This window comes from Leucopleurus acutus (assembly GCF_964270905.1).
Source record: "Leucopleurus acutus genome assembly, chromosome: 16".
Lineage (NCBI taxonomy): Eukaryota > Metazoa > Chordata > Mammalia > Artiodactyla > Delphinidae > Leucopleurus > Leucopleurus acutus.
The window spans coordinates 56,063,644-56,083,028 of record NC_139158.1 but is presented as its reverse complement, the minus strand read 5'-3'; the positions used below and the strand labels follow the sequence as shown (position 1 = coordinate 56,083,028).

The window sequence follows — 19,385 nt, the reverse complement described above, 5'->3', positions numbered from 1 at the left end:
AAAGGCAGGAAGCTACTGAAACAATCCCATGCAGCAGAAAATATTAAAAACTCAATTTCAAACAACAGAAGTATTACTTGAATAATAAGAGATCCACCAAAAGATTAAAAAGCATTTGGAGAATTTGGCTTAAAAAATGAGAGGGCACAGGGACTTCCCTGGTGATGCAGTGGTTGGGAGTCCACCTGCCAATGCCGGGGACACAGGTTCAAGCCCTGGTCCGGGAAGATCCCACATGCCACGGAGCAACTAAACCCATGAGCCACAGCTACCCAGCCTGCACTCTGGAGCCCATAAGCCACAACTACTGAAGCCTGCGTGCCACAGCTGCTGAGACCCATGCACCTAGAGCCCGTGCTTCCAATGGGAGAAGCCACCACAATGAGAAGCCCGTGCACTGCAGCGAGGAGTAGCCCCTGATCGCCGTAGCTGGAGAGAGCCTGCACGCAGCAACAAAGACCCAACACAGCCAAAAATAAATAAATAAATTTATTTATTTAAAAAAAAGAGAGAGGGCACAAGGGATCCCTTCCAGGATTGGCACACGTACAATCAAACATGCCTAGGTGTTTCTACTTTTTTTTGGTGGGGGGCACGCAGCACAGCTTGCAGGATCTTAGTTCCCTGACCAGGAATTTAACCTGCACCCTTGGCTGTGAAAGTGCAGAGTCTTAGCCATGGGACTGCCAGGGAATTCCCTAAGATAAAGAAAAAAATACCACAAGCATGTAGGGGTGAGAAGGGACAGAAAACATTCACTGGCACTCAGATTAGAACAATGCGTATAGACCTTAGCACCAATTAATTTCCCACAAGGAATGAATAACCCAGACAAGCTGTCCTGCAAATGTGAAGGCAAACCTACAAGAAGTTTGGAAAGACAAGTAGGAAAACTTCTGTTCAAAGAATTCTCTTATGCACACTTCATTCAACAAATACTTTAGATGAGCCAGGGGAAAAACTGAAATAGAAACAAATAAAAAAAGAGAAAGAATTAACAAAATTTGAAAATTCAATAGTTAGAGGGCAAAAAGGAAAAATAAAAGAAATAGTTGCCAGAATATCAAGTTGCCTCTATAGAATCGAGCTAGGTGCACACACCAAAATTTTTTGAGGTGGCTCTTTTGGTTTAAATGTTCATGCACATTTTGCATTCTTGTTCACATTATATACATGTCTCTTTAAAGCAGCAGCTCTCAACGATGAGTGATTTTTTTCCTCCAGGGGACATTTGGCAATGTCTGGAGGCATTTTTGGTCGTCACAACTAGGGGAGAGCTACTAGTATCTAATAAGTGGAGGCCAGGAGTGCTGCTAAACATGCACAGGACAGACAGTAATTTTTTGTTATATTTGATGCAAATATCTTATCCCAGCTTTTTGTTTGCTCATGAATTTTGTGAATGATCTTTTAGAACTGTTTTTATTTTTATGTAATCAAATCCATCAATCTTCTACATTGTGATTTAGCCACTGCCATCCATCAACTTCCCAAGATCTGAAAAAAAAAAAAAAGATACAGTGTGACAGCAAACATACCTAAATATAAAATCTGCCTGAAGTAGCCCTGACATTTTTACCTTGACCAAGAGCTTATGTTTGCCCGAAGACAGGACAAGCAAAGAGGATGGTGAAATTGTTAGATTTTTACAAGACCACCTGCCTTACAGTCACATTCAGAGGGACCAATAAGTTCTTTGCTCTACATCCAGCCCCACTGCCATTAGGATGCCAGCAGACCCACGTTAACTTTAGGGAAAATGACAGGACTTTAATGTAGAATACATTTATTCTACTAAGTTAATTTTATCTTCATGTTTGTTTCAGATGTGCACATCCACTGCAGTAGCCAACCCTCCCCACTGCTCCCCATCACCAGGAACAGAGGGGGACCAATTCCATCCTGACAAGACCACTTTTCGTCAAGTACTCTGTACTCCATTTCCCTACCAAATGTTTAACCGACCCTCACAAGCTATACTGAGGGGGCCCATCCACTCCCTTTGCCTGTCTCTTACCCAACAGCAGCCTTCAGAGAGTCCTGAAGATATAGACCCAAATGAGCATGAAAGGTTTTGGGGCCAAAGAAAGCACAGGGCAGGAAGCTTCGAGAAAGGCTTTGGGGCAGAGGACTGCAAAGCCTGGGAAGGGTGGACAAATGGAGGGAAGAAGAAGAGGAAGAAAGGGAGAAGATAATGAACACTGAAAGCAAAAACGCATCTTTTTAAGTTCCAAAATGACAGAGTATTCAACAGCCAAGTACTCAAGACTGATGAAGACAGCCTGAAGGCCAGAAACCACGCATCAACCTGAGATCAGAGTGTTTTATGCACAGACCTGAACTTTTGTGTGGGGAAATGCCAAGGCCCAAAGGCAAACGCAGCAAAAGATTTAAAAAGGTGGAGTTTAGGGCCTGTGTTAGAATTTGTGGTAAAACAAAAGGCAAAATCTCCCAGGGAACCTGACACCAGGGAAAGTTTGTCCTCCCACAGTGCCCAGTGACGCCACTTCCTACTCCTTGCAAAAGAAAGAGAATAAGCAAAGCCACTGCTATCTTGCCCCTGACCACATGACAAGGGGAAAGGAGATGCTGGGGGATAAAAGATCAGATTCACAAATAACGAAAACAGTAATAATGACAGCAGTTTTCCAGCTAAGCGCCGATGTGTGCCAGACACATGTCTTACATCTCATTATATAAATGGCAATTATTTCTCCCTAGTAAGCATAGTATTACTTGACAGGCACACTAACTCCACAAAAGTGGAAACTGAGCTTCACAGAAGTTAAGTAACTTGCCAAAGGACACACAGCTATAAGCAGTGCAGCAGCAGGATTCAAACTTAAATCAGTATTCCTGTCCTAACAATGTTTGTACAAACAAGACATAAAACTATCCTCAGTTTACAGCCAACCTCCCTGAGCGAATAAGGTCCAGGCCAGCTGGCCTTAAACATTGTCTTCAGGATACTTTCTGTCCTCCTTGTGATTTTTGAGGGAGGTCCAAGGGGCAGAAACGGCCAAGCTCCTTCTCCAGGGCTAAAGCCTGCTCCCCTTAGACCAGGAACCCCCAAATCTGCACACTTCTGGCCACTGTGTGGCACGAGCCATCATCTCAACAGCACAACAGCCTTGTCTCATTTTCTTGTTCCATCTTGATAGCTCTACTGCAGCGGGCACGGCCATGCTACAGAAACTACCATACCCTTTGATGGCGTCCTAATTAGCCAGAGAATGACACGCAAATTCCTTAACAAGGCTGCAGGTCCACTGTGAAGCCTATGGTGAAATTTGCCCTCGCTATGCTATAGTTTCCATCTTTCAGTTCCTTGAAGGTGTTGGGTTCTCCTCTAGCCCTCAGGCCCTTGCACATGCTGTCCCTCCAAAATAGGCACCCTTCATCTCTCCCCTTTCCCTTGGGGTAACTCCCATCAGTGCTGCCTCTGATCACCACACCTCATCATGGCGTCTGGGAACCATAAAGATGGTTACGATACAACAAGATAATGTCTACCTGCTCAGCCAGACAGGTGCAGAACAAGAGGCATTATCCCCAGTGCCTAACTTGGCACCTGTATTAAAGGCTCCCCAAAATATGTAGAACGAATAAATGATGCTTAAAAATATAATAATAAAGGTACTTCATATAATGTAACAGTCATTCTTGCTTAATACTCTTTCTTAATCTTGGAAAAGAAAAGTAACAGCCAATATCAAACTTATCTGTGATACAACAGATACATTAATGTCAAGGACAAGCCAGGTTGTCGACATCACTGCTATCATTCAACTGACAGAGAAAGATGAGGGGAAATATTTGAAAGGAAAAGAGTGAATTATAGCCATATTAAGAGATATGAAAATTGTAGAGAATCTTTGCATAGATGGCTAGATACAAACACATGAGCAAGGCTCTTTCAGTGCTGACTGATTCTAACATTTCCCAGTTGCCAGCAATAAGCATCTAGATCAGAAGCTAGCAAACCACTGCCTGGCCTGGTTTGGTGTGGTCCCCAGCTATGAATGATTTTTACATTTTTAAAAGGTTGTAAACAACACCAAGGAAGAAGAACATATGACACAGGCCATCTGGCCCATGAAACCTAAGATATTTACAGAAAAGTCTGCTGACTCCAAAGGTAAGAGGATGAAGGAATCCTGTTTAGAATGGTAATAACAGCATTAAATACTTAATAAATTTAACAAAAATGAGCATGACCTTTACAAATAAAGCTATAACCTATTATTAAGGGCCATAAAATAACCAGAAAAACAGACAATGTTCTTGGATAAGAGAGCTACTATAAGGGTATACATTCTCCTACAAACATAAAGTATATAAATTTAATAAAAATCAATTAATACCTTAAAGGGGGAGAAAAGGGGGCTTGCTAAAATTCCTGTGGAAGAATAAGCAAAAGTAGCCATAAATATTTGAAAAAAGAATAGGAAGAACATGTTCTATCAGAAAGGGACCCTAAAGTTGTAGTAAACAGAGGAGTTCAACTTAGGTATAAAAAGAGACAAATAGGTCACACAACAGAAAACCCACAAAGTGACAAATATATGATGTGGGAAGCATTTAAATCTTAAAACAAAGTATGGATTTTTCAATACAACATGCCAAGACAACTGGTTCACTATTAATAAAATCCAGAAAAGTAATAAAGCCACTAAATGACTATATGTTAGGGTAGGGGACTCCATTTTTAGTATATCATTAAAGATGAAAAAGAGATGGAGGCTGATAGATTTTTACAATATAAATTTTTTTAGATTTCTGTATGGACAAAAATCCAACAAAATCAAAAAACAAAATATAATATAGGTAAGATAATGTGTTGATATCTTTACTATCTGAAGAGCTCTTGCAAACCAATAAACAGAAAACAAAAATCCTTACTACAAAAATGGGCAAGACATATGAGCTTCTAATCCTTAGTCTCCCACAAAAACAAACAGAAAAATAAATGTTCGATCCTTGTTTAAAATCAAAAGTACATTGAAATGAGGTATACTTTTTTTTTAACCTACATCAGTCATTTATAATACCCTTATTGGACAGTGTTAGAGAAATAAACACTCCTAATGAAATACAAATTTGCTAATAAGAAGGTAATTTGGTTATATGTATCAAGAATTATAAATATTCATATTCACTTCTAATATGTCCTGAGGAAATGCTACTTCTAGGAATGTATTTTAAGGTAATAATTAGGACATATAAAGATTTAGCTACAAAATTGTGCGTGTTAACATTGTTAATAAGACCAAAAATCAAGAAAAATCTAATATCCAACACTAGGGAATTGAATGGTAAAACTACGGTATGTTCATACAAAGGAATGCCACTGCAGCCATTAAAAAGATGGCACACGGACTTCCCTGGTGGTGCAGTGATTAAGAATCCGCCTGCCAACGCAGGGGACTCAGGTTTGAGCCCTGGTCCGGGAAGGTCCCACATGCCGTGGAGCAACTAAGCCCGTGAGCCACAACTACTGAGCCGGCGCACCCTAGAGCCTGTGCTCCACAACAAGAGAAGCCACCAGAAGGAGAAGCCCGTGCACCGTAACAAAGAGTAGCCCCCACTCGCAGCAACAAGAGAAAGCCCACACACAGCGACAAAGAGCCGGCGCAGCCCAAAATAAACAAACAAATAAATAAATAATTTTTTTAAAAAGATGGCACAGAAATATTTATTGACGTGGGAAAATGTCTGCCTTATGTTATATTAGGAAACAGGGTTTTTTTTTCTAAAGTATAATATTATACTAAAGGAAATAAGCCAGTCACAGAAGGACAAACATGACATGATTCCACTTATGTGAGGTATCTGGAACAGTCACTCATAGAAGCACAGAGTAGAATGGTGGTTGCCAGGGGCTGGCAGGGAGGGGGAAGTGGGGAGTTGATTTTCAGCAGGTATAAAGTTTATTAAGCAAGGTGAGTAAGTTCTAGAGATCTGCTGTACAACATCATGCCTATAGTTAACAATACTGTATTGTTCACTTAAAAGTTTGTTAAGGGCTTCCCTGGTGGCGCGGTGGTTGAGAGTCTGCCTGCCGATGCAGGGGACACGGGTTCGTGCCCAGGTCCGGGAAGATCCCACATGCCGCGGAGCGGCTGGGCCCGTGAGCCATGGCCGCTGAGCCGGCGCGTCAGGAGCCTGTGCTCCGCAAAGGGAGAGGCCACAACAGTGAGAGGCCCGCTTACCACAAAGAAAAAAAAAAAAAAAGTTTGTTAAGAGGGTAGATCTCAGTAATAATTAATAATAAAAGATATCAATTTGCTAAAATAATGCAGTGAAAAGAATTAAAGGAAATTTATACAATGAAAAAAGCAGTATGTACAGAAATAACCCACTGTGTATGGATAAGTGTGCCACACGCATATACACACCAAAATGTTAACCAAAATGTTGACTGGTGGGACAGCAAAGGACTTATCTTTTTCCTTTTATTCCTCTATTTTTCCTGAAGTTATTTACTCAACAATGAATGCTATGCTCTCTTTCTCCCCCAAGAGCCACATCAGCACCCATATCAAATCCAGAGAAGTGATCAGTTTCCCTTAACAAGGGGATACAAAGCCATTCAGTCCTTTCTGTTGAGAGATCAGAACACAACTCTATAATTGCAAAGTGGTGTGGAGTAAAGTTCTTATGTTTAAAGTTGTAATTTTTGTCGTCAGAGAATGGAGAAAAGACAAGGCTTTGTAAATTATACTTAGCAAGGAGGGAACTAACAATGAAAGAGGCGTATCAATAGCCAAGGCTGCCCCAAGAAGTGATCCTCAACTTTGACTCTATGTTGGAACCACCTAAAAACTTTAAAAATACTCTCTACCCACCCAGAAAGTCTACTGAATAGGACTGTATAGCCTGAGCATTTAGATTTTATAAAACTCTCCTGCAGCCAGAGTTAAAAATCCCTACCTTAGAGCAAGCAAGAAATCACTGAAGATTCAAAAAATAATAAATCAACCTCAATAAATGTAAGCCTCATAGGGTGGGAAAATAGCAATTTGGGAAATTCTGCTATGAGCAAATAGAAAAGGAAAATATTTAGATCTTCAACAAATCTTTCAATTCCCTAAAGATTGAGCCACCAGCTCTCTAGCCACCGATAATCATGCACAAATGCAGAATAACAATTCTTAATCAGTGTTTATTTCATCAGCTATTCAGCCAGAGATCATCTCTTTTTTTTTAAAATAAATGTATTTATTTATTCATTTATTTAATTTTTGGCTGAATTGGGTCTTCGCTGCTGCATGCAGGTTTTCTCTAGCTGCTAAGAGCAGGGGCTACTCTTTGTTGTGGTGCACAGGCCTCCCATTGTGGTGGCTTCTCCCACTGCAGAGCACGGGCTCCAGGCACACGGGCCTCAGCAGTTGTGGCACACGGGCTTCAGTAGTTGTGGCTCGCAGGCTCCAGAGCGCTGCAGGCTCCATAGTTGTGGCACACGGGCTTAGTTGCTCTGCGGCATGTGGGATCTTCCCGGACCAGGGATCGAATCCGTGTCCCGTGCATTAGCAGGCAGATTCTTAACCATTGCACCACCAGGGAAGCCCCAGTGATCATTTCTTTTGCACTGAATTTTTTTATCTGACCATTTTTCCCCTGTCAGTGTCAACTTTTTCAACTGTGGCTTACCATGGCCACCTGACTTGAAAGTATGATGGTACTACCCAAACAGCGGATTTAAGGGCCAAACTGCTCCTGGAACATAATACCAACATCTTTTGTGTTTCTTGGAAGCACAATCAAATGCTAAGAAAATGTGTATTCCCAGCATCAGCTCCTAGTAGTCCCTAGCACACAACATACAAAACACTCTATGGCTGAATGAATTAATCACTAAGAGTCCTCTGAAGGATAGAATCCCCCTGTGTACACTTCATCTTTATATTCCAGTTCATAAAACAGTACTCAACAAATGTTGATGAGAGCCACATTTACCCCAAATAGATGGCACTGAATGAATACTACATTGAACACATAACTGCAAAGCAAATCCATCACTTGATCTGGATACAAAATCCTACAGTTCTCCAAAATGATAAAGAATAAGAAAAAAAAGAATAGAGAAGGACTTCCCTGGTGGCACAGTGGTTAAAGACTCCACACTCCCAATGCAGGGGGCCTGGGTTCAATCCCTGGTCAGGGAACTAGATCCCACATGCATGCCACAACAAGGAGCCCATGAGCCACAACTAAGACCCAGCACAACCGAGTAAATTAAAAAATTTAAAAAGGAATAGAGAGAATAAGAATCAATGGTTCATGTACCTAAGATTTAATTGGGAATCTTATTCAACATGCAGATTTCTTCCACACATATAGTGGCAGAAAAATATTCAAAGCTGTTTTTATTATAACAGTCCCAAACTCAAGACACAGAAATGTCCATCAACAGGCAAATGGATAAACAAAACATGGTGGGTCCACACAAAGGGATACTAAGCAATTAAAGGGAAGCAACTACTGATGCACCTAATAACATGGAGAAATCGCACAGACACAACGTTGAGTGAAAGAAGCCAGACACAAGACGTGCTGCCTGAATCCCTATAGACAAAACTAATCTTCGGTGGCAGGAAACAGTTAGTGGTGACCTACAACAGCTAAGATGGGAAGGAGGGACTCCAGAGGCAGAGGAAGGAACCTACGGAGTGACAGAAATGTTCCATAACTTAGCTATGATTCTGGTGGCTCCATTTGTATGTATATCCACTTACTGTATGTAAACTATGGCTCAGTAAAGTTGATTTTAGAAGAAAAAAAAATTTTAACTCCCATAATCCCACCAACTTTAAAAAAATGTCCCCTCCCCCAAATTCTGATTCCACAGACCTGCATCGAAACCTGGGACTTACATTTTTAACAAATGCACAAATGTTCTGATGCTAGTGGTCCTCAGATCAACACCTCTGGATGGGCAACCTGGGGTGGGATAAAGCTATTTTCCCCACTTGCAGAAATCTATCTAGACAGGTGAGACTATATGATCACGAAAGAAAACTCTGGGATAAGGAAACTCAAAACCTCAACTTGCCAAGTGGTAATCTGGTCCTTCCCAAGATACAAACAAGAACTTTCAGAGCTGGCCAGGTTCAATGATAAAGCACATTTAAAAAGTCAATTTGTAGCTCTCTGCTTAAATCCGATCATTAGGGGATTATAGTTGAACTGTGGCTGCTCCATTAAATTCTGTTAAATGCTAACATTTGACCTAAATGCTTTTAATTCAAGCCAAAAGAAAGATTACTGGAACAAATATCCTCAACTTGTACGTGATCAAACTTCCTTTAAATATAATGACTTAAATCGTTGCCTAACATACAGTCTTGCTTTAGGGGGTTTAGAATTCTGACATTGACCCTGGCTAGCTATCATTATTCCATTTAAACAGTAATGAAATGAACCTGTAAGAAGTGGTTATCATTTGACCTTGTGATTACGGTTATGGTGTAACTGGGGGGGAAAAAAATCATCCTACAGCCTTTTCCAAAACACTCTAAGAACCCTTGCTCTTATTCTTCAAACTGCAAGTCACCACCCACTAGTGGGCCATGAAACCAACTGGATCTCAACCAGAATTTGCAGAACAATGAAATTTAACAGAATAAAGAAAATTCAGAGCACATCTCACAAGATAAGGGTAACCCAGAGTTTCAAGGTAAAAACTGTGGGTCAGTCAAAAAGAGCCTAAAAGTCACTGATATAAACTAAAGTTCTGCCCAGTGACACAAAAGGCATATTTCAAGTGCCCAATTTAAATCAGGTTATTTGCTGAACTTTAACATACTCACAGAAATAATTTGCCGAAGTGGTACAAGATGATGACACTGATTAACAAAATATCATAACATCCCCTTGCCACAAGGATGGAGACAGCACCCAGAATCATGGCCTCAGAGTGGCCTTTCTTTAAAATCTATCAGAGCCCTAAACCAAACCACCTCAGTGACTGCAATCAAGACAGGCTCTGCTGCACCCCAATGAGCTGTGTAAGCTTCTGTCACTGTCTTGGTTTGTCAATTTGTTCCCTTAAGAAGAAGAGACTTTTAAAAAGTTAGATAAAACCGGATTTCTGAAGGGGAATCAGGATTGGTTGTCAGGTTTCATCTCAGAAACCACATGCTGAGAACCTCAGGAGCCTCTGGCCTATGAGGCGCCCATGGCACAATCCTACAGGCAAAGTGGAAGGGAAAGGGCCCCCGGATGAATGCTGCTCAAATACTTAGGAATCACCTAAGAATATAGTCAGGGTCCTCAACAGTGGGCCAGAGAGGATGCAAAGCCACTGGATAGACACGGCAAATATTCCTGGAACATCTGTGGGATGAGGTGAGCAGGGAAGATCATTCCTAATTGAAAGCAAATATTTTTGGAGCATAAGATGACATGCCTAACTGATAAAATGATGGAAGATGTTAAAGAATATGCTCTGCCTTCAGAAGACACCTTCAGTCTCTTCCAGAGACTTGGCCTGGGAAGCCCTTGGTACAGAATAAGCTCTAGTCCCAAATAGACTCTAAATCCTAAAGAAGCTTACATCCAGCCCAAGACAGGTTGTTTTGCTGATGTCAGTTTACACACAGCCTGAGTCATGAAAATTGGTGGTCGTGCTGTCTAGAGGAGAAAACAATGACTCACTGACTGCTCAATTAGGGGAAAGATGGAGTCAAGTTTACAGTAAAAGGTCAAAGCAGCTGATGTTTTGTTAGTTTGGTGGCTTTAAAATACAAAGTCATCAGTGATCTCTGTTTTTCTGACCTAATGTTGTAGGTCGTAGGTATCAGATGCTGTGGCTAGTACCATACAACAGAAATCTCTTCCCCAAACTTTATTCAAAATTATGACAAGACCTTAACACTCATCATCCTCACTGTGCCTCTCCTGCCCCAGGTACTATCCATATGAACCATGTTGACCTGCAGAGCTCCCAGGTCTTAGCTCAAAAAGTCTCCTCCTGTGCTTCCCTGGTGGCGCAGTGGTTAAGAGTCCATCTGCCGATGCAGGGAACACGGGTTTGTGCCCCGGTCCGGGAGGATCCCACGTGCTTTGGAGCGGCTGGGCCCGTGAGCCATGGCTGCTGGCCCTGCGCGTCCGGAGCCTGTGCTCCGCAGCGGGAGAGGCCGCGGCGGTGAGAGGCCCGCGTACCGCAAAAAAAAGTCTCCTCCTATAGGAAGCATTCTTGGGTTAGCTGTTCCTCTACTTCCATGTTTCAATAGCACACTGCTTCTTGGTCCAGCTTCCCAACCAGGCAGGGATGGGGCAGAGACACAGTGTTCATCACATAAAAAGCATTCAAATATATGAGGAAAAGAGAATTTTTCCATGGGTCAGTTAGCCATACAACCAAAACAAAACCTAATCCCTGCCCTCCAGTTTCACTCAAGGAAACCGTGTGGCTGGGAAAAGAGAGAGGGTAAGGGAGAGGTAGTGGAGCAAAAGGTATAGTCTGTGGGCCAGAATTAAAATATAAACAGATATTTGAGAAAACTCAAGCAGAATCAAGATGGATTTTATTGCATTTATTTCCACTGTGTGATTTAACATATCACTTTTTGTACAAATAATGTATTTTTATGGAAACACTATTTTTAGTGTATTAATACTATTTTTAATGTACAGGGGCCACTGAAAAGCTAATTTTATATGGAATTTTAATGACAAGATAAAACATATGCAAAACTGACTATTATATCCAAGATACAAACATGATATCACTTAACTGTATAAAAATTCTAGGAGGGGTTGTTATTATCCCCACAGTTTAAAACTGAGGCACAGAGAGGGTGATATACCCTTGGACAAAAGCCAAGGGCAAATGACAGACAAAGCAATCACTGAGAGCATGAAAACTGCTCCTATTCCCTTACAGACTAACAGAACAAGGCTCTAAAGATGAACAGCCAGAAAAGACCTGAGATGTTATGTCTGAAGGTCATTTTGGAGGAAGCTGAGGAAAGTCCCCAGTTACTGTCAGGGAATAAAAAGAAAGACACTTTCTCCTCTTCCACACCTCCAAGTAACCTTTGTCATTCGATGTCTCCCCCCACCTTTCCAGTACAACAACACACTTGGGTGCTTAAGTAACCTCCAGGGCATGGCTCTGCCCTGCTAACCCTGTGCCCCCTCAGTACCACCCCAGCTCCTGCTTCATCCTCCATTTCTAGCACACAGGTAACTCATCTCTCACCTCTAGCTACTGTTGCCACTGCTAGCTCCGCTGGAGAAGAGAAGGCACTGCTCATGTGCTGGGAGAAGCATTTCCATGCCTCAAGCTCAAATGGACTAATCAGCTCTCTCCTTGAATTACCCTTCAGACCACACCATTCCTCTTTGGAATGTTCTCACCTTTCCTGTGCCCCAACTGCCAAAACCAAATTTCTTTCTCTCACCTGCAGAGAGAGGTCAAGCCCCACCTTTCCTTAATTTCCTGACTACCCATTACACCTGCTCTGTTTTGCTGGACTTTGGCACAGTTACTTAGTTCTCTCAACCACCTGCTCTCTTCCTATAGTCTGGAAGAAATCCTATTTGCAAATCTCTTCTGCAATATTTTTTTTCTCCCCTCCAAGCCCTCCTGCTCCCTATTCCAGTTTACTAAGAGTTCTGTCTCCTCCTCCCCACAGACTCTCCCAAGATAAGGAAAGGGGCACTCTGAAATCTCACCTACCCTGATGGATTAACTGATGGCTGAACAGTGGGTTTGACTACACTGCACTGCAATTACCTGGGGCTGGGACACTGTAATTCTTCTCTAGACTAAAACCAAGTACACAGTGATTGAAATAAATTTTCCCTGACCTTCATTAAATGGGAGCCTTTTTCCTGACCTTTAATAAACATCCCATGCCTGTATGTTATATATATATTTTTTTCTGCAGAGGAGCATGTTCCTCCTAATCCATTAAAAAAAAAAAAAAACCCACATCCATTCAATATAGAGACTACAATTACTTAGCATCCTATGGCACAGATGTATTGTTTTTTTTGGTGTCAAAACCTGACATTTTTACAACCCCAAAACCTTAAAAGGAGTATAAATAGATGTATTCAGCTATAAAAGAGGCTCCAGCTCTCTCTGAGGTTTGTTTAATCTATGTTCCTTGTTGCCTGTGTACTTACTTTTCCTCAAATCCCTAAAATTTTGTATAAAATAAAACATAAAAGAGCACAGAGGGCCTTGGAAGTCCCAGGACTGGACCTCACTCAGAAAATAAGGTAAATGAGCACCTGAAAAACACTGAATCTTACATTTTAATTGCTGCAGATCAGGTTTTTATTGTCACTCTCACATATTTAATGAAGGGCATCGCCTTCTAAGGGTTGCATAAATCTTAATGTTATTAATATTCAAATAATGTCTGACAGCACCAAGAAAGACTGTGGAGATTTTCTGGTAACCCAGCTTAGGAAACTTGAGCCATAGGCTCCTCACCCACCTACACAGACATACACACACATAGCCATATATTCGCAGGAAAAAAAAAACAACAACAACAAGACACACAGTCTCATAGACAGGAGCACACATAGTCACAGATGCATGTGCATGGAAACAGACACCCATAAACCCAGATGCACAGACATAGGCAGATGCAGACACTAATTCCCCAAAGCAAAGCTTTTGTACCAAGAAATGGTCTTACCTGAAGAGTGAAATCTTACTGTATCCCCCCACAATATTTTGTATTCAGTGCCCTACCCACCAATTCTGTGCTGGGATCTGTGTGAGGCTGGAATCCTTCTGATGCTCAGCATAAGACTCTTCAGGTGCTGAAGGAATTTTGGCTTTTATAACCCACAAAGGCTCACCAAAATTGTATAACATCACCACCTAGTCAGAAATGCTATCTACTTTGTATTACACAATAGCCACCCTCTGGTTACAAACGGTTACTGCATACCTCTAGTATGGTTTGTTTACCATCAATCTGTAGCAGGTTTCTATGTGGCAGGCTGGATATTCTATTGTGGAAACCAAGCAGCTGCTGCGATTACGTTTCTCAAACCCACACAAATAAGGAAAATAAAAACCTATCTTTCCAAACCCTTCCGTTCAGATGAACAAGTCCACCCACACTGCTTTCAGCTCAGTGAAAAGGGAGATTAATTTTACTCCCTGGTAATTTTTCATTTCCCCAATCAGGGGCCCAAAGACAACTATTTTCAAAGCTCAAAGACTTTCAGAGATTAAAAATAGATCTGGGGGCTTCCCTGGTGGCGCAGTGGTTGAGAGTCTGCCTGCCGATGCAGGGGACACAGGTTCGTGCCCCAGTCCGGGAGGATCCCATATGCTGCGGAGCGGCTGGGCCCGTGAGCCATGGCCGCTGAACCTGCGCTTCCGGAGCCTGTGCTCCGCAGCGGTGAGACGCCCGCGTACCGCAAAAAAAAAAAAAAAAAATAGATCTGAAGGTATGATTTCTTCATTAGATTACAGGCAGAGCCAACAATAACCATAACATTGAGAGCTCTAACTGCTGGAGCCCCACTGTATGCGGCACCTCGTGTACACTCCCAGCTGCAGAGGCCCCACTGGACAGTGAAAGTGCCATGAAGACATAGAAAAAGGCAGACATACACTGACAATCTGGTACCAGTGAGAAGGAAGAAGCCGCAGCTGCAGTCAGACTTTGTCCCTTCCAGTCCTGACTCCAGGCAAGGGCCTACCAAAACCTAGGCAATGGTCACCTCGCCTCTGCTGTGAGAGGGCAAATACTTGCCCCCACCTCCCCAACACCACTGCACTTCCCAAATCCAGACAGAAAACCATGAAACTCAGATGAGAAACAGCTAGGCAGAAGATGCATCTTGGAAGATGGGATCCCTGAGATAAAGGCAGAAGAAGAACAAGGACAACTCCTGGAGAGAAAAGTAGCTCTAAGTGTTACTTATTCATGAATAATCTTAAGGAAATCAGCAGTGAGCATAAGAGGAAGATGCCACTTGACTAGGGGAGAAGCTATAGCAGAAGCTGGGGAGATGGTTGAAAGGCAAGCACTTTAACTGTTCAGGGGCAAGAGATTCACAACCACAAGTGCCCAGAACACAGGTCACACGTGACACACCCAACCCATCAGGTCAACATACCCAGGTAGTCCCTTGCTCCAAGGTGAGCTAACCCAGTGTGTGGCCTATGGGAAAAATACTCCAGTTTCTGTATCCTGAATACAAGAACTATAATCAGGATGTTCTGTGAAGACTCAAACTTCAAAAAGGTTCTACTGTAGGAATCAAAAGAAAATTTCAATTTGGAAAAAAGGAAAAAAGAATAAAAAACAAAGACAGTTGTGTATCAACAAAGGAAACAGGATCGGATGATTATATGAAGAAAATGGACTAAGAACAAGAGACAACAACTGGGGTGGGGAAGAACTGAGAGGAAACAAAAAGCACAAAATTAGCTTAGAAGCATTAAAGAGAAGTGAAACTGCAGAAAACAGCAGAAAACTGAAAGGTGGAGGACAAGCTTGAGAAACTCCTAGACAAGGAAAAGTCCAGAAAGGCAACAACAGTTCAGAGATGAGTACCATGGAGGGAAAAAAGCAAAGAGCAAAGCCAAGACATGAATAATCCAGTGCTTATTAAATGGACTTAAAAAACAAAGAAGCCAGTCATGCTGTAGGATTCCATTTTATATGAAATGTCCAGAATAGGCAAATCTATAGAGACAGAAAGATTAGTGGTTGCCTGGGGCTGGGGTAGAAATGGGGGGACAGGAATGGAGAGTGACCGTTAATAGGTTTGGGATTTCTTTATGGGATGAAGAAAATTTCTAAAATTTGATTGTGGTGATGGTGGCACAAGTATGATTTACTAGAAGCCACTGAACTGTACATTTTAAATGGGAGAACTTTAAGGTATGTGATTTACATCTCAATAAAACTTTTTTAAAAAAGAACAATGAAAGAGACTTAAAGATACAACAGATATAGAAAAAACCACAACTAATTCTGAGATTAAGAAAAATCTGAGTATAGAAACGGGCACACCAGAGTCATTCAAAATTAGAGAAGAAACTTAACTTGAACATATCCTGGCAAAATATTTTAACTACAGGATGAAAAAGTCATAGAAACACCCAGGGAGATGGAGAAAATGTTTGGTTTACTTGAGCAGTAGCAATAATTAAGATTAGCCCCAGGATTTTCCAAGGCAGTATTAAACACCAGAAGTCAATAGAAAATATAGATCTATAGAAAATTGGAGAAAAGGGTTTCCCAAAGAATTTTATAATCAAACAAGTTGCCCTTCATGTGTTAAAGCCCAAAACTGCAATTTCAGATATGCATGGGCTGAGAAAGAAAAAAAGCAAAGCCTGAGGCTATATTCCAGCTACATAAGAGGTAAAATTCGGAGTGGTCACTAATAAACAGGGTTGCTAACAATGTATACCAGCCAAAACCATCAAGATCAGGACATAAACCCAGTTATAAAATTGACTGCATATGGGCTTCCCTGGTGGCGCAGTGGTTGAGAGTCCACCTGCCAATGCAGGGGACACAGGTTCATGCCCCCGTCCAGGAAGATCCCACATGCTGCGGAGCAGCTGCGCCGGTGAGCCATGGCTGCTGAGCCTGCACGTCCGGAGCCTGTGCTCCGCAACGGGAGAGGCCACAACAGTGAGAGGCCCGCGTACCACAAAAAAAAAAAAAAAAACTGACTGCATAGATCAAATTATTCTTTAAGAATGTGCTATGTAATGTTAAAAACGTAATTAAAAACAAAGCAGATTGAACAAGAGTACATTAAAGACTGAATGCAGGAAATGAGAAGATGCTGAAAGCCCTTCTCCCAAACAGACGGGAATGGGAAAATACCATTAGATTTTAGCTATGACAACTGAAGAAAGTCTTTTTTTTTTTTTTTAGAGAAACTACTATTAGAATTTGAAACAGACTATAGACTAAAACTAAACCTGTAAATTAGTTAAATTCATTCCATTAAAAATATTCCCAGGTTTGTCAAAAACTAAATGCCTGGATTTCCTTGGTAGCACAGTGGTTAAGAATCCACCTGCCAATGCAGGGGACACAGGTTCAAGCCCTCGTCCAGGAATATCTCACATGCCGTGGATCAACTAAACCCGTGTGCCACAACTACGGAGCCTGCACTCTAGAGCCTGTGAGGCACAACTACTGAGCCCGTGTGCCACAACTATGGAAGCCTGTACACCTAGAGCCCGTGCTCCGCAACAAGAGAAGCCACTGCAATGAGAAGCCCGCGCACCACAACGAAGAGTAGCCCCCCGCTCGCCGCAACTAGAGAAAGCCCATGCATAGTAACAAAGACCCAACACAGCCAAAAATAAATAAATAAGTTTATTAATAAATAAATAAATGCCTAAGGTAAACCTTAAAGCAACATTAATGCTGCTTTATCATTATTTTTAAATGTCAGACACAATGGAATTCATGCCAGCAAGTATTAAAAGGGGAAAAAGAGGGTCATTTTACATTGCTATGTTATAAAATTCATATGTTAATTTTATGTTCTGAACATTATTTCATTGAAATAAGATCCATAATGGTTAGCAATACAGAAGAATGATCAACACTATAAACATACCTATCTGCCTCCAAGAAGATAGGGGGCAAGAGGGTGGAGGGGTAATGAGCACAGGCTTGATCTCTATGTTAATTTTATTTTGCATCAATTAGAGAATCTGACCAATATAATGAATCAGGCTAACATAATAAGTATCAAACTTTCCATGACATAGAAAGTAGAGCTTTATTTTCAACAGCTAAAGAGCATTAGTGGAAACTGACCACCATGCCAAATGAAAATTTCAGCCCCCACAAAAAAGGAACACTTCTCAGTGCCCGATCATAATGTCAAAACACATAAAAAATAATTATCAACAAAGAAAGTTTAACAACTTCAAAATTTTTAGCCTTTCTCCCAAATAACCGTTAGGTCAAAGGTGAAATTGAGACTGTTAAAAATACCCTTACAAAAAAAGAATAAGCAACAAAATACTCTAAAGAAACTTAAAAAAAAAATTAAAGAGAGGAAGACGAAAAAATTAGCTAGGAAATAAGCAACAGAACTGATAAATTTGATAAATACATCCAAGAGGGCTCTTAAGGCCAAGGCAGATAGAGACTTTCCATTCAAAAACACACTGGACCCAGGTGGTTTCCTAGGCAAACGTCTCCAAGCATTAAGGAAGTTACTCCTTACACTTAGCTCCAAAGCACCGGAAAAGGATGAAAAGCTTGTCAATCATTTTAGAAACCTAAGCATAACCCTGATTCCAAACTTGACAAAGCACAAAAAAAGGAAAAAAGCTAGTATTACAACTCATATCAACAGGCAGAAGGAAGAAAAACCATTAAGATCCAAAAAGAAAACCAGAAACCAAAAAGGCATTTGATAAAACTCAAAATCAATTTTTGAATGAAATTCTTCATGCATTCCAATACAGAAGAAAAATGTCCTCAAAAAGAATCCCTATCTCATGCCAAAAGCCAATGAGATACTTACTCTGAAAAACCCAGAAAGGTTATATTAAAGCCAAAAACAGAAGGGAATGTGATGGCCTCCGTTACAGAAAACTGTTCTGGAAGTTCTAAATAATACAGTAAGAAAAAGATTTTTAAAGTTCAAATAATAGAAAAGGGAAGACAAAAGAATTATTCACAGGTAATGGATCTGTCTACAAAGAAAATGAATTGGTGGGGTGGGGGGGGCACTAGAATAAGATACTTCAGAATGGTAGCCATTTACAAATGAACATAGAAAAAAACCATCCTATGCACTAGCATTAACTCATATGATGACCCTCTTTTAAAGTACTGTATACATGCACGTGCAAGTGTGCTAAGAAAGCAAAAGGTGATGCACCAAGCTGCTTATACCAGTTACCTCTGTAAAGTAGGATTATAATTGTTTTTACTTTGTGGAAAAGTTTTAAGTCTTAATTTTGTCCCTCCCAATGTATTAGGAGGCAAAATTAGCAGTAGTTCAATTCTTGGCACCCATATAAGGTCAGTAAATTTAGGACCAAAAATTAGGCAAAACAACCAAAAGGCTAAACTTGGCCAAATACTGAAAAAAATGTTTAATTCTTCAGAAATAATTATGTATTTGAAAATATCTAATTTGATTAATGTAATCTCTGATTTATCTTTTCCCTTTAAGGACAAATTTAAACTATTTTTTTAAAACCTTACACATTTGGTGATTATCTATTTCTGCCTTTCCAAATAAATGTTACATACTGACATTTCAGTGTCCCTACTGTTGTAAAACTGAGTAAAACAACAAAGGAGATTTAGAGTTAGCAACTGGACAAAACTACTCTGATCCTGTAATAAGATAACCTGGGGAAGGGGGGAAGGAATTCTGTAAACACTAAAAGCAAA

At 41.0% G+C, this 19,385-nt stretch overlaps 1 protein-coding gene across 2 annotated transcripts in view; it reads right to left on the bottom strand.

Moving 5' to 3' along the window:
* The window catches only part of SLC23A2 (solute carrier family 23 member 2), a gene marked incomplete at its 3' end in the record, with an annotated part of 147,621 nt that overhangs the window by 97,432 nt on the left and 30,804 nt on the right, over window positions 1-19,385 (bottom strand). The gene's annotated exons all lie outside the window — the stretch shown is intronic.